Below are 13370 nucleotides of genomic sequence, written 5' to 3'. Positions count from 1 at the left end.
TATGAAGACTGAGGAGCTATGGAGACTGAGGAGCTATGGGGACTCAGGAGTTATGGGCACTGAGGAGCTATGGGGACTGAGGAGCTTAATCAAACTTTTTAAACTTTTATCTCTTTTAACTATTCATAGTCATGTTCAAACTTGCAATCAAAACTGTCTATCTCCTTTGCTGATAACATACTCCTCCAGGCTTTGGAGTCGGCGGGGTCGGTAGGGGGCCCACCAGGGTGTCATCTAGCTCAGTGGTGAGTCTTGGAGTGGCTCACAACCTCGGTCTTCCGGCTACTGGTGTCTGCGCTCTGCAAGGAGGTAGCTCAGTCGTAGCTATTCTACCCAGGTCTTACTCTCTTGTGCTTCGCTTTCCTACAAGGTGTTATCTCTGTCCAGGAGCTGCAGCACCCTCTTGGCTGCACGGCCCCTCTGCTTTCCCCTCTGCCTCAGACTGCTACAGTCTGCTATCTGGCACTCACTGACTCCTCTCACTGACTAACTAACTTTCCCTCCAGACCAGAATATATATAGGGGAGCCACTGACAATCTGGATTAGAGCTCCCCCTTCTGGCCTGGAGTATGAACATGGTGCATGCTTGTGTTTACCTGATAAAGAAGATCTTCCCTCGCTTCCAAGCGTGACATCACTCTCCCCGTGAGGAAAGCAATGCCACTGTGACAACCCGGACCCTGGGGTGTTACATGACTTCAGACGAGCTCTTGACTACTCGGCCTCACATCTTGTCCTTGAATAATGACTAGTGTTACAGACACTCATGAGAAAGTTTGTCAGGCAGAATTAACCAGTGAGCAGTGACCTAAAAAAGAAACGATGAGAAAAAGGTAAGATGCACTACAGATTCAGGCAAAGCCAAGGATAAAGGTGTCAGTGAGGTCATCTATCTATCTATCTATCTATCTATCTATCTATCTATCTATCTATCTATCTATCTATCTATCTATCTATCTATCTATCTATCTATGTACTGTATGTATTATCTATCTATCTTATCTATCTATCTATTATCTATCATCTCTATCTATTATCTATCTTATCTACCTATCTATAATCTATTCTCTATCTATTATGTATCTATCATTGTTTTTGGCTGCGGCCTCTCTGGTGTCTGGTAATGCCAGCACTTACAGAAGGTTGCGCTGACCTACACTCTATATACAGCTGGTCCTGCGCAGCGGCCGTGTGGGGGCAGATGTGCATCACACAGTGTAAATCATCCCCTCTACAGATATTTCTACTCCATTCTGGTAGTGTGATGCCCCAGGGGTATTGTAAAAAAAAAAAAAGGTTTCACCATGTTTCAAATTCACGTCATGTGTTATTAATGTATAAAAACATGAGCAATCCGGAACTGATAGAGGCAGCAGCATTGCTCAAAAGAAGACAGAAGTTGTTAATGCAGACTCAGGAGCTGTGAGGAATGATAATCAATGGGGACTGAGGAGCTATGGAGACGGAGGAGCTATAGGGACTGAGGATCTATGGGGACTGAGGAGCAATGAGCACTGATGACATTAAGGGGACTGAAGAGCTATGGGGACTGAGGAGCTATTGGGACTGAGGAGCTGAGGAGATTGAGGAGCTATGGGCACTCAGGAGCTTTGGGCACTGAGGAGCTATGGGGACTGTGGGACTAGTGGGACTGAGGAGCTGAGGAAATTGAGGAGCTATGGGCACTAAAGAGCTATGGGGACTGAGGAGCTTTGGGCACTGAGGAGCTATGGGCACTGAGGAACTATGGGGACTGAGAAGCTATGGACACTGAAGTGCTATGGGGACTGAGGAGCTATGAGAACTGAGGAGTTATGGGGACTCAGGAGCTATGGGGACTGAGGAATTATGGGCACTGAGGAGCTGTGGGGATTGAGGAGCTATAGGGACTAAGGAGTTATGGGTACTGAGGAATTATGGGCACTGATAAGCTATGGGCACTGAGGAGTTATCGGGACTGGGGAGCTATGGGGACTGAGAAATTATGGGCACTGATAAGCTATGGGCACTGAGGAGTTATGGGACCTGAGGAGCTATGATGACTGAGGAGCTATGGAGACTGAGGAGCTATGGGGACTCAGGAGTTATAGGCACTGAGGAGCTATGGGGACTGAGGAGCTATGGGGACTGGGGAGCTATGGGGTCTGAGGAGTTATTGAGACTGAGGAGCTATGGGGACAGGAGCTATGGGCACTGAAGAGATGGGGACTGAGAAGGTATGGGGACTGAGAAGGTATGGGGACTTTGGAGCTATGGGGACTGAGGAGTTATGAGGACTGAGGAGCTATGGGCACTGAGGAGCTATGGGGGCTGAGGAGTTATAGGGACTGTGGAACTATTGGGACTGAGGAGCGAAGTAGATTGAGGAGCTATGGTAATTCAGGAGCTGAGGAGATAGATGAGCTATAGGCACTGAGGAGCTATGGGAACCCAGAAGCTATGGGGACTGACGAACTATGGGGACTGAGGAGCTTTGGGGACTGAGGAGTTATGGGGACTGAGGAGCTATGGTTACCGAGGAGCTATGGGGACTGAGGAGCTATGGGCACTGAGGAGTTGTGGGCACTAAAAAGCTATGGGGACTGAGGAGTTATGGGCAATGAGGAGTTATGTGGACTGATGAGTTATGGGCACTGAGGAGCTCTGGGGACTGAGAAGCTATGGGGACTTAGGAGCTATGGGGACTGAGGAGCTATTGGGACCGATGAGTTATGGGCCTGAGGAGCTATGAGGACTGAGGAGTTATGGGGACAGAGGAATTATGGGAAATGAGAAGCTATAGGGACTGAGGCGCTATTTGGACTGATGAGCTATGGGAACTAAGGAGCTATTTGGACTGAGGAGTTATGGGGACTGAGGAGCTACGGGAACTGAGGAGCTATGGGCACTGGGGAGCTATGAGGACTAAGAATCTATTGGAACTAAGGAGCTATGGGCACTGAGGAGTTATGGGCACTGAGGAGTTATGGGCACTGAGGAGCTATGGGGACTGAGGAGCTATGGGAACTGAGGAGCTATGGGGACTGAGGAGCTATGGGGACTGAGGCGCTATTTGGACTGAGGCGCTATGGGGACTGAGGAGCTATGGGGACTGAGGGGCTATGGGAACTGAGGAGCTATGGGCACTGAGGAGCTATGGGGACTGAGGAGCTATGGGAACTAAGGAGCTATTTGGACTGAGGAGCTATGGAAACTGAGGAGCTATGGGCACTGGGGAGCTATGAGGACTGAGGAGTTATAGGGACTGATGAATTATGGGAACTGAGGAGCTATGGGGACTGAGGAGCTTTTTGGACTGAGGAGCTATGGGAACTAAGAAGCTATTTGGACTGAGGAGCTATGGGGACTGAGGAGCTATGGGAACTGAGGAGCTATGGGCACTGAGGAGCTATGGGATCTAAGAAGCTATGGAGACTGAGTGAGGAGCTATGGGCACTGAGGAGCTATGGACACTGAGGAGCTATGGGGACTGAGGAGCTCTGGGGACTGAGGAGCTATGGGCACTGATTAGATATGTGCATTAAGTAGCTGTGGGGACTGAGGAGCTACGGGAACTGAGGAGATATGAGGATTGAGGAGCTATGGGGACTAAGGGGCTATGGGGACTGAGGAGCTATGGGGCCTGAGGAGCTATTGGAACAGAGGAGCTATGGGAACTGAGGAGCTATGGGGACTGAGGAGATATGAGGACTGAGGAGCTATGGGGACTAGGGCTATGGGCACTGAGGAGCTATGGGAACTGAAGAGCTATGGAAACTGAGGAGCTATGGGGACTGAGAAGCTATGGGAACTGGGGAGCTATGGGAAATGAGGAGCTATGGGAACTGGGGAGCGATGAGTACTAAGGAGCTATGGGGACTGGGGAGCGATGGGTACTGAGGAGCTATGGGGACTGACGAGCTATGGGCACTGAGGAGCTATGGGCACTGAGGAGCCATGGAAACTGAGGAGCTGTGGGGACTGAGAGGCTATGAGAGCTGAGGAGCTTTTTATGGGCTTTTGTTGTTGGTCTCCAGCCTGAGACCTGAGTGTTCACAGATAACGTCCCTCTCTATATAAAAACCCTATAGATAAGTTCCCCGCCATTAATAAATACATGAATTCCAGAAAAGCCTGTGAACACAATCCATCCACCAGTTGACCAGGACGAGGCGACCTCCTCGGGTGGACCATAGCTCCAGTCATTTACCTCTCAATCTTCCAAAGTACTGGGGCAGAGGCAGAATCCAGGTGGTGATTATTCTGTGTCATTGTCCCCGGTGTGACGCTCGCACAACGCCCTGCCGGCTAATCCAAAGAGGTGGCGGTAATGGCGGCAGGTAGGAGGCGATTCCAGGACCCTCATTGGGCAGTCGCAGGGTCCCGGGAAAAGATTCGCTCATCTGTACTGTCTGTATATTACCCACAGCGTACATGCACCTGCACAATAATGCAATATTTGTACTATTTGTTTGCAATGTCCTTCACTATATGACAGAAGCTCATGTTCCCCAATGCAAACTCTCCATCGTGTCACCAACTATCATGGGACCTTAATAGACTTTGTCTTCTCATATGAGCCACATGGACCTTTGGGCCCCCCCTGTTCCCCAGGGCCCCGGGAGCGACAACATCTCCTGCACCCACTGGAGTTCTAAGTTCTAGAATAGAAAAAGTTTCAAAGTTTTCTTAAAACATATGATTCTTCTGCCATCTAGAGGACACATCCTGGTATTACAGGTATTTTATCATGAGTACACTCTTCACAGGGGTCACACATACACTTTCTCTACTCTCGCCAGACAGCTTCAATACCTGAAGCAAAAACACAAAAATGCTCAAAAGACTGAACATGTGAACAGCAAAGAGGATATACAATAGAAATGAATAAGAAGTCTTTAGACTGGCATTTTTCGTCAACATGGTGTGGGGCGGTAGCCATGGGCGAGATACTCATCTCTTATGCCCCGGCACGTTACATGAAAGTGGGGGTCCTGGCTGGGTGTGTGGAACTGTGATATGAGGGCAGGAAACTATCTTCGTCCCTTCTCCTTAGCCCTTCTCACTCTGGGCTAGTCCCAAGCATGAACTCTAACCCTCCCTACTGTCGAGCAACATGCCACATTAACACCATTAAAGCATGTCACTGTTCACTGTACACAATACAATACAGTTTTTCTTCAAGGGGGAATGTGGGCAGTATGTTCATCTCCTTACATGTGAACATCTCTAGATAAGAATTCGGAATTTTGTGCACTAGGAAATGAAATCATGACTGGGGTAGATTTACTGTATAGTTTACCCCAATCTCTGGCATGAAGCCTCCTCCACTTTTTCAAAATTGATACAAATCGCAGAAAAAGGGGGGGGGGGGAAAGCAAATTATTGGCATAAATTGTGATGACATAATACATAATACTCCTTTGAAGTTTACTGATAAAGGAAAGATAAAGATTACATTTTTTTGAGGATCTCACCTCTGTAAGACCCGATGCAGTTATATACCTACACAAAGTGGGTGCACCTCCCTATAGTCAGGTGGAGACTTACCAGCAGCAGGAGGATGAGGCGGCAGTGTTGGAAATGCTACAAGAGGTAACTCGGCGAGACAGCCTGCGACTAAGGAGAACAGAGCAGGGACCGCAATCAGTAGAGCGGTGCTTACCACCTGTGAGAGTCACCGGTGACACAGAAGGATTACAGTGGCATGTAAAAGTTTGAGTACCCCTGGTCATTGTGAACAGTTAAGCAAGTTGAAGATGAAATGATCTCTAAATTGCCTAAAGTTATAGATGACACATTTCTTTTATATTTTAGGAAAAAAAAAACAAACATTTTTATCTTTCTCATTTTAAAAATTACAAAAAGGAAAATGGGCCGATGCAAACGTTAGGCACCCTGCATGGCTAGTACCTAGTAACACCCTCTTTTGAAAATATCATAGCTTGTAAACACTTTTTGTAGCCAGTCAAGAGTCTTAAAATTATTTTTTTTCCATCCGTTCTTCCTTGGAGAATTCTTCCAGTTCTGTGAGATTCCTGGGGCGTCTTGCATACTCTGCTATTTTGAGGTCTAACCACAGATTTTCAGTGATGTTCAGATTAGGGGACTGTGAGGGCCATTGTAAAACCTCCAGCTTGTGCCTTTTGAGGTCGTCTATTGTGGATTGTGACGTGTGTTTAGGATCATTATCCATTTGTAGAAGCCATCCTTTTCTTCCTCATTTCACCTTCAGCTTTTTTACAGATAGTGTTATGTTTGAATCAATAATTTGTTGAAATTTAATTTAATCCATTCTTCCCTCTACCCGAGAAATGTTCCCCATGCCATTAGCTGCAACACAACCCCAAAGCATGAATGATCCACCCCGATGTTTAATAGTTGGCGAGATGTTCTTTTCCTGAAATTCTGTGCCTTTTTTTCTCCACACATACCTTTGATCATTGTGACCAAAGAATTCTATCTTAACCTAATTGGTCCGCATGACTTGTTTCCAAAGTGAATGAGACTTCTGATGACTCTTCCATGAAGGCCATATTTGTGCAGCTGTCTCTGAACAGAAGAAGAATGTACCACAACTCCAGAGTCTGCTAAGTCTTTCTGAAGGTCTTTTGCAGTTAAGCGAGAGTTCTGATTTGCCTCTCACTGAAATTTTGCTTGGTCTTCCAGACCTTATCTTTACCTCCATTGTTCCTGGTAATTGCTATTTCTTAATTACTTTTCAAACTGAGGAAAGGACAACTTGAAAACACTTTGCTATCCTCTTATAGCCTTCTCCTGCTTTGTGGGACACCACCGTTTTCGTTTTCAGAGTGCTCGGCAGCTGCTTAGAAAAATCTATGGCTGCTGATTTTTGGCACAATGTTAGAAGCGGCTGGGTTTGTATAAAGCTGGGAAATTTGCTTCACCTGGCCTTTCCTAACGATGATAGTGAACAAGCCATAACCCTAACAGACCAATTAAGGCCTAAAACCTTGGTCAAAGTTATCTGAGCACACAAATCTCCAAGGGTGCCCAAACTTTTGCATAGACCCATTTCCCTTTATATATATATGTATATACGTAAAAAAAACAAAGCAAATGTGTCCTCTTTAACTTTAGCCATTTTAGAGATCATTTAATTCTCAACTTGCTCAACTGTTGCACAATAACAGTGATTTTGACCAGGGGTGCCAAAATTTTTACATGCCACTATATCTAGTGATCACAGCTGCAATGTGGTGCGGGCGGAAGCCATGGGCCGGGTACTCATCTTCCACGACCCAGCACGCTACATGAAAATGGGGGTCCTGGCTGAGTGTGTGCTCTTGATACCCTGGTGATGCACCTCTGCAGACAACATGGTTCTGCCACATCAGGCAGGCCAGAATCAGATGTTAGAGGACAAACTGAGGGAGACCAAAGTACAAAGTAAACTTATTTTACTGAACATGAACTTGATAAGAATTCTATACATCAAATAATAGACGCATTTCTTCATAAAGGTTTCTCTTGCATTTAGCAGACATTGGCACCTCTCTGTTACATTAATTGACACTTTCTCTTGCCCTCCATACTCTTGGATCTCCTGACAAAGCAGCAAACGATTAGGGGACACTTCACCTTCCTCTGTGAGGGCCGCACGGGTATAGGGTGTAACACCTCTCACAGCGACTTTCAGTTCCCAACTGACTAATGAGGACCCATTACTTGAGGTACATTCGTAGGACTCCTCACTAGAACCTTCAAAGTCCACTGTTCTCCATAGGAGAGTTTAAGTCCCAATATGGTGCCCATTGCTTCTTTCAATATGCAGTACACAATTGATTTCCCTTTCATTGTTCACTGTGCCTTTTACTTCCCCTGGGTTAAGTTCTGTACCATTTAGGTGGCCTCCTTGGCCTTAGTTCCAATCCGTCAAATGTCTTGTCATGTTTCCTTGGTCCTTAGGACGTATTATCTGATGTCCTGTGGTCTCCCTCTTCGCACACAGCACACTATAACATGTCAGGCTGCCAACTGTGAGACCTTAGGTCTTTCTCTGTTGAACATTATCAGTAAGCCATCTGCTGTCTTCCCACAAAGCCCCTCCTATTATGGGCTAGTCCCAACTATTAACGCTTTCCATGCCCCAACTAAGTGCATGCAAATTACTAAGCCGACAAAATCACATTTAAAACAGTACAATACACAGTGGGCAAAACCTCCACTTCCTTACATTTTCCCCTTCTTTAATGATGGCTGTCCTCGGCTTCACCTCACAGGTCTTCTCCTCTTCTTCTTCCCATATTCACAGTAGAAACAGCCACAGCATATCATCCTCTGGGCCCATCCTCTTTTAGGAATCTCACCCACTACCCTGGGCTGTAAGCTATGCAGGTAAGAGGGTAGGTAATCTCACTTGATGGAGTGGAGGTTCACGTAGATGATGATGTGATGATTTTGCAGGAGGGGCATTGGACCTGCTGGTATTTCTACCCGTAGGGTAGTAAGTTTCGTTGCCCTTCGTTTGGCAGCAAACCAGGCTTGGGCAAAAGGTTCTGACAGTGTCTCTATAGTGAGGCAGATGGAGACACTTTGGAGTTCATTTGGTGTGTGCTCTGGTGGTGTCCATCTCTTTAGGCGTTCACAGAACTGTGCTCGAACATACTTGTGTGATAAAAGACCCTTAAAATGATGGGACAAAGTCCAAGGTGTTTAAAGTTTAAAGTCCATGTGCCTCTTTATAGTGAGTGGTTCCATTGGGGATTTAGTCTAAATCGCACTTTTTGGGATTTACACACATACTGTGACGTAAGTGCTCAGCGGAGAGCACAGGATAATTGTGAGCTGAACCTTGTTCCGATTTTTGGGAGGCAGAACTAACAAAGAGACAGCAGTACAAGAAAAGCTCTTATTTTTATTTTAGCACAGTGTTAGTGACAAGGCGACTTTACTCTTCAGTTCATTGCTATTACAGAGACACCAAATTAATATGGGATTTTTATGTTTTGCTGCTATCACACGAACAAATTGCTTTTTTTAAACAAAGACATTGTTTTTTTTTGTCGCCATATTCTGAGACATAAAAAGATGAGAAGAAAGAGCGCAAAGTATAGCGCACACAAGGCGATGATATATCAAAAAGCGGCTTTATTAACAACAATGCCAAGTTAGACAGCAAAATACAATTAAAAACATTTAAAATTGTGATGGAGCGACATGCAAGACAATGCAGGGCAGGTGAGTAAGAAATGCAAACCATACAAAAAATATTGAATGTTCACAGAGACAGTCCACATACCACATACATGGCAGAAACAATATGTATAATAAATAGAAAAAAAAAAGTTCAAAGAGGAACAAAATATATCATCGCCTTGTGTGCAATATACTTTGCGCTCTTTCTTCTCATCTTTTTACGCTTTGGTCGCGCATTGAGTAGCACCTGGCTAATTTGATTAATTTCATTGGATTAAGTGGTGCCCACTTTTTTTTTTCTATTTTCATATTCTGAGACATGCAATTTTTTTATTTTGTGGCAAAGAGAGCTGTATGAAGACTTAATTTTTGAGCGAAAAGTTGTTTTTTGGTACCATTTTGAGGCACATAACGTTTTTTGATCGCTTTTTAATCACATATTTTGAGACACACAATGAACATAAAACCAGCAATTCAGTTATCATTTTTATTTTTTTGTTTTGCGCAGTTCACCGTGTGGTCAAAGTGATAAAACCTATTTATTCGTGAGGTCAATATGATTATTACAATACCAGATTTATATAGGTTTTTTTTATGCTTTGCATTTTTAGAGACTAAAAAAGTATTTTACAAAAATGAATTTGTTTTTGCATCGCCATTTTCTGGGAGCTGTAACTTTTTTATTTTCTTGCATAGTAAGGCCGAATTCACACTCAGCGTATGAAAATACGGTCCGTTTTTTACGGCCGTAATACGCAGAAAAGTCCCCAAAATAGTGATCCGTATGTCATCCGTAGGCAGGGTGTGGCAGCATATTTTGCGCATGTCATCCTCCGTATGTAATCCGTATGGCATCCGTACTGCGAGATTTTCTCGCAGGCTTGCAAAACCGACATCTAATGGTTTTATGTGCTCAAATGTTCGTTAAAACATATATACAGTATATATATGTACACTCACCGGCCACTTTATTAGGTACACCATGCTAGTAACGGGTTGGACCCCTTTTGCCTTCAGAACTGCCTCAATTCTTCGTGGCATAGATTCAACAAGGTGCTGGAAGCATTCCTCAGAGATTTTGGTCCATATTGACATGATGGCATCACACAGTTGCCGCAGATTTGTCGGCTGCACATCCCAAAGATGCTCCATACAAGGCAGGATGGATCCATGCTTTCATGTTGTTTACGCCAAATTCTGACCCTACCATCCGAATGTCACAGCAGAAATCGAGACTCATCAGACCAAGCAACGTTTTTCCAATCTTCTACTGTCCAATTTCGATGAGCTTGTACAAATTGTAGCCTCAGTTTCCTGTTCTTAGCTGAAAGGAGTGGTACCCGGTGTGGTCTTCTGCTGCTGTAGCCCATCTGCCTCAAAGTTCGACGCACTGTGCGTTCAGAGATGCTCTTAGGCCTACCTTGGTTGTAACGGGTGGCGATTTGAGTCACTGTTGCCTTTCTATCAGCTCGAACCAGTCTGCCCATTCTCCTCTGACCTCTGGCATCAACAAGGCATTTCCGCCCACAGAACTGCCGCTCACTGGATTTTTTTTCTTTTTCGGACCATTCTCTGTAAACCCTAGAGATGGTTGTGCATGAAAATCCCAGTAGATCAGCAGTTTCTGAAATACTCAGACCAGCCCTTCTGGCACCAACAACCATGCCACGTTCAAAGGCACTCAAATCACCTTTCTTCCCCATACGGATGCTCGGTTTGAACTGCAGGAGATTGTCTTGACCATGTCTACATGCCTAAATGCACTGAGTTGCCGCCATGTGATTGGCTGATTAGAAATTAAGTGTTAACAAGAAGTTGGACAGGTGTACCTAATAAAGTGGCCAGTGAGTGTATATATGTCATTGAGACACACACATATATATATATACTGTATTTATATTTAATTCAGCGCGAAATATGTGAAAAGCCGGTAATTCAATTGCCGGCTTTTTCTTTCTCCTTCACAAACCCGACAGGATATGAGACATGGTTACATACAGTAAACCATCTCATATCCCCTTTTTTTTTTGCATATTCCACACTACTAATGTTAGTAGTGTGTATGTGCAAAATTTGGGCGCTGTAGCTGCTAAAATAAAGGGTTAAGTCGCAGAAAAAATTGGCGTGGGCTCCCGCGCAATTTTCTCCGCCAGAGTGGTAAAGCCAGTGACTGAGGGCAGATATTAATAGCCTAGAGAGGGTCCATGGTTATTGCCCCCCCCTGGCTAAAAACATCTGCCCCCAGCCACCCCAGAAAAGGCACATCTGTAAGATGCGCCTATTCTGGCACTTGGCCACTCTATTCCCACTCCCTTGTAGCGGTGGGATATGGGGTAATGAAGGGTTAATGTCACCTTGCTATTGTAAGGTGACATTAAGCCAGATTAATAATGGAGAGGCGTCAATTATGACACCTATCCATTATTAATCCAATAGTACGAAATGATTAATAAAACACACACACATTATTTAAAAGTATTTTAATGAAATAAAGACACAGGGTGTTGTAATATTTTATTATACTGGTAATCCACCTGAAGACCCTTGACACCTGAAATAAAGTAAAAAAAACCAAACAACAATATTCCATACCTTCCGTCGTTACAGTCTTGTCCCACGCTGTAAATCCATCTGAAGGGGTTAAATCATTTTACAGCCAGGAGCTGTGCTAATGCAGTCGCTCCTGTCTGTAAAATGTTGTGAATGAATGTAATGTAGGGGAATGTCCTGTAGTTACCTTGAGTCGCGGTGATGCGCCCCCTGCTGGATGTCCTCATATGAACTCGAGCGTGAGAACTTTTCCCAGGCTCGAGTTCATATGAGGACATCTAGCAGAGGGCGCATCACCGTAACTCAAGGTAACTACAGGACATTCCCCTGCATTCCATTCATTCACAACATTTTACAGACAGGAGCGACTGCATTAGCACAGCTCCTGGCTGTAAAATGATTTAACCCCTTCAGATGAATTTACATCGTAGGACTGACAGAACGACGGAAGGTATGGGATATTGTTGTTTGTATTTTTTTACTTTATTTCAGGTGACAAGGGTCTTCAGGTGGATTACCAGTATAATAAAATATTACAACACCCTGTGTCTTTATTTCATTAAAATACTTTTAAATAATGTGTGTGTGTTTTATTAATCATTTCGTACTATTGGATTAATAATGGATAGGTGTCATAATTGACGCCTCTCCATTATTAATCTGGCTTAATGTCACCTTACAATAGCAAGGTGACATTAACCCTTCATTACCCCATATCCCACTGCTACAAGGCAGTGGGAATAGAGTGGCCAAGTGCCAGAATAGGCGCATCTTCCAGATGTGCCTTTTCTGGGGTGGCTGGGGGCAGATGTTTTTAGCCAGGGGGGCTAATAACCATGGACCCTCTCTAGGCTATTAATATCTGCCCTCAGTCACTGGCTTTCCCACTCTTGCGGGGAAAATTGCGCAGGAGCCCACGCCAATTTTTTCCGCGATTTAACCCTTTATTTTAGCAGCTACAGTGCCCAAATTTTGCACATACACACTATTAACGTTAGTAGTGTGGAATATGCAGAAAAAAAAGGTATATGAGATGATTTACTGTATGTAAACCATGTCTCATATCCTGTCGGGTTTGTGAAGGAGAAATGAAAAGCCGGCAATTGAATTACCGGCTTTTCTAGAGAACACCGCTGCGTATTTCTCGCAAGTCTCACTGCTGGTCCGTGTGTAATCTGTATTTTTCTCGCCCCATAGACTTTCATTGGCGTATTTTTTGCGCAATACGGTGACAAACGCAGCATGCTGCGATTTTCTATGGCCGTACAAGACCGTATAATACGGATCAGTAAAATACGGCAGATAGGAGCTGGGACATAGAGAATCATTGTACCGTATGCAATCCGTATTTTCTGCACCTCTCATACGTCCGTAAAACTCGCTAGTGTGACGCCGGCCTAAGTCATGTTAGGACTTAATTTTTAAGGGACGGTTTGGCATTCTCGTTTGTAACATTATTTTTTACATATGAGTTTTTGATCTCTTTTTATTAAATTTTTTTTGCGTGTCAGTATGATGAAAAAGACATTTTTGGTGTGTTTTTTATTATTTTTTTTGACGTTGTTCGCCGGATGGAATAAATAAAGTGATAGTTTTATAGAATGAGTTGTTTCAGACACGATGATACCAATCGTGTATGTTTTTATGTCAATTTGTTTTTTTACAAAAACGCTGCATTTTT

Source organism: Ranitomeya variabilis, chromosome 1 (genome assembly GCF_051348905.1).
Source record: "Ranitomeya variabilis isolate aRanVar5 chromosome 1, aRanVar5.hap1, whole genome shotgun sequence".
In the NCBI taxonomy this organism is placed as follows: domain Eukaryota; kingdom Metazoa; phylum Chordata; class Amphibia; order Anura; family Dendrobatidae; genus Ranitomeya; species Ranitomeya variabilis.
This window is presented reverse-complemented; position numbering follows the sequence as displayed.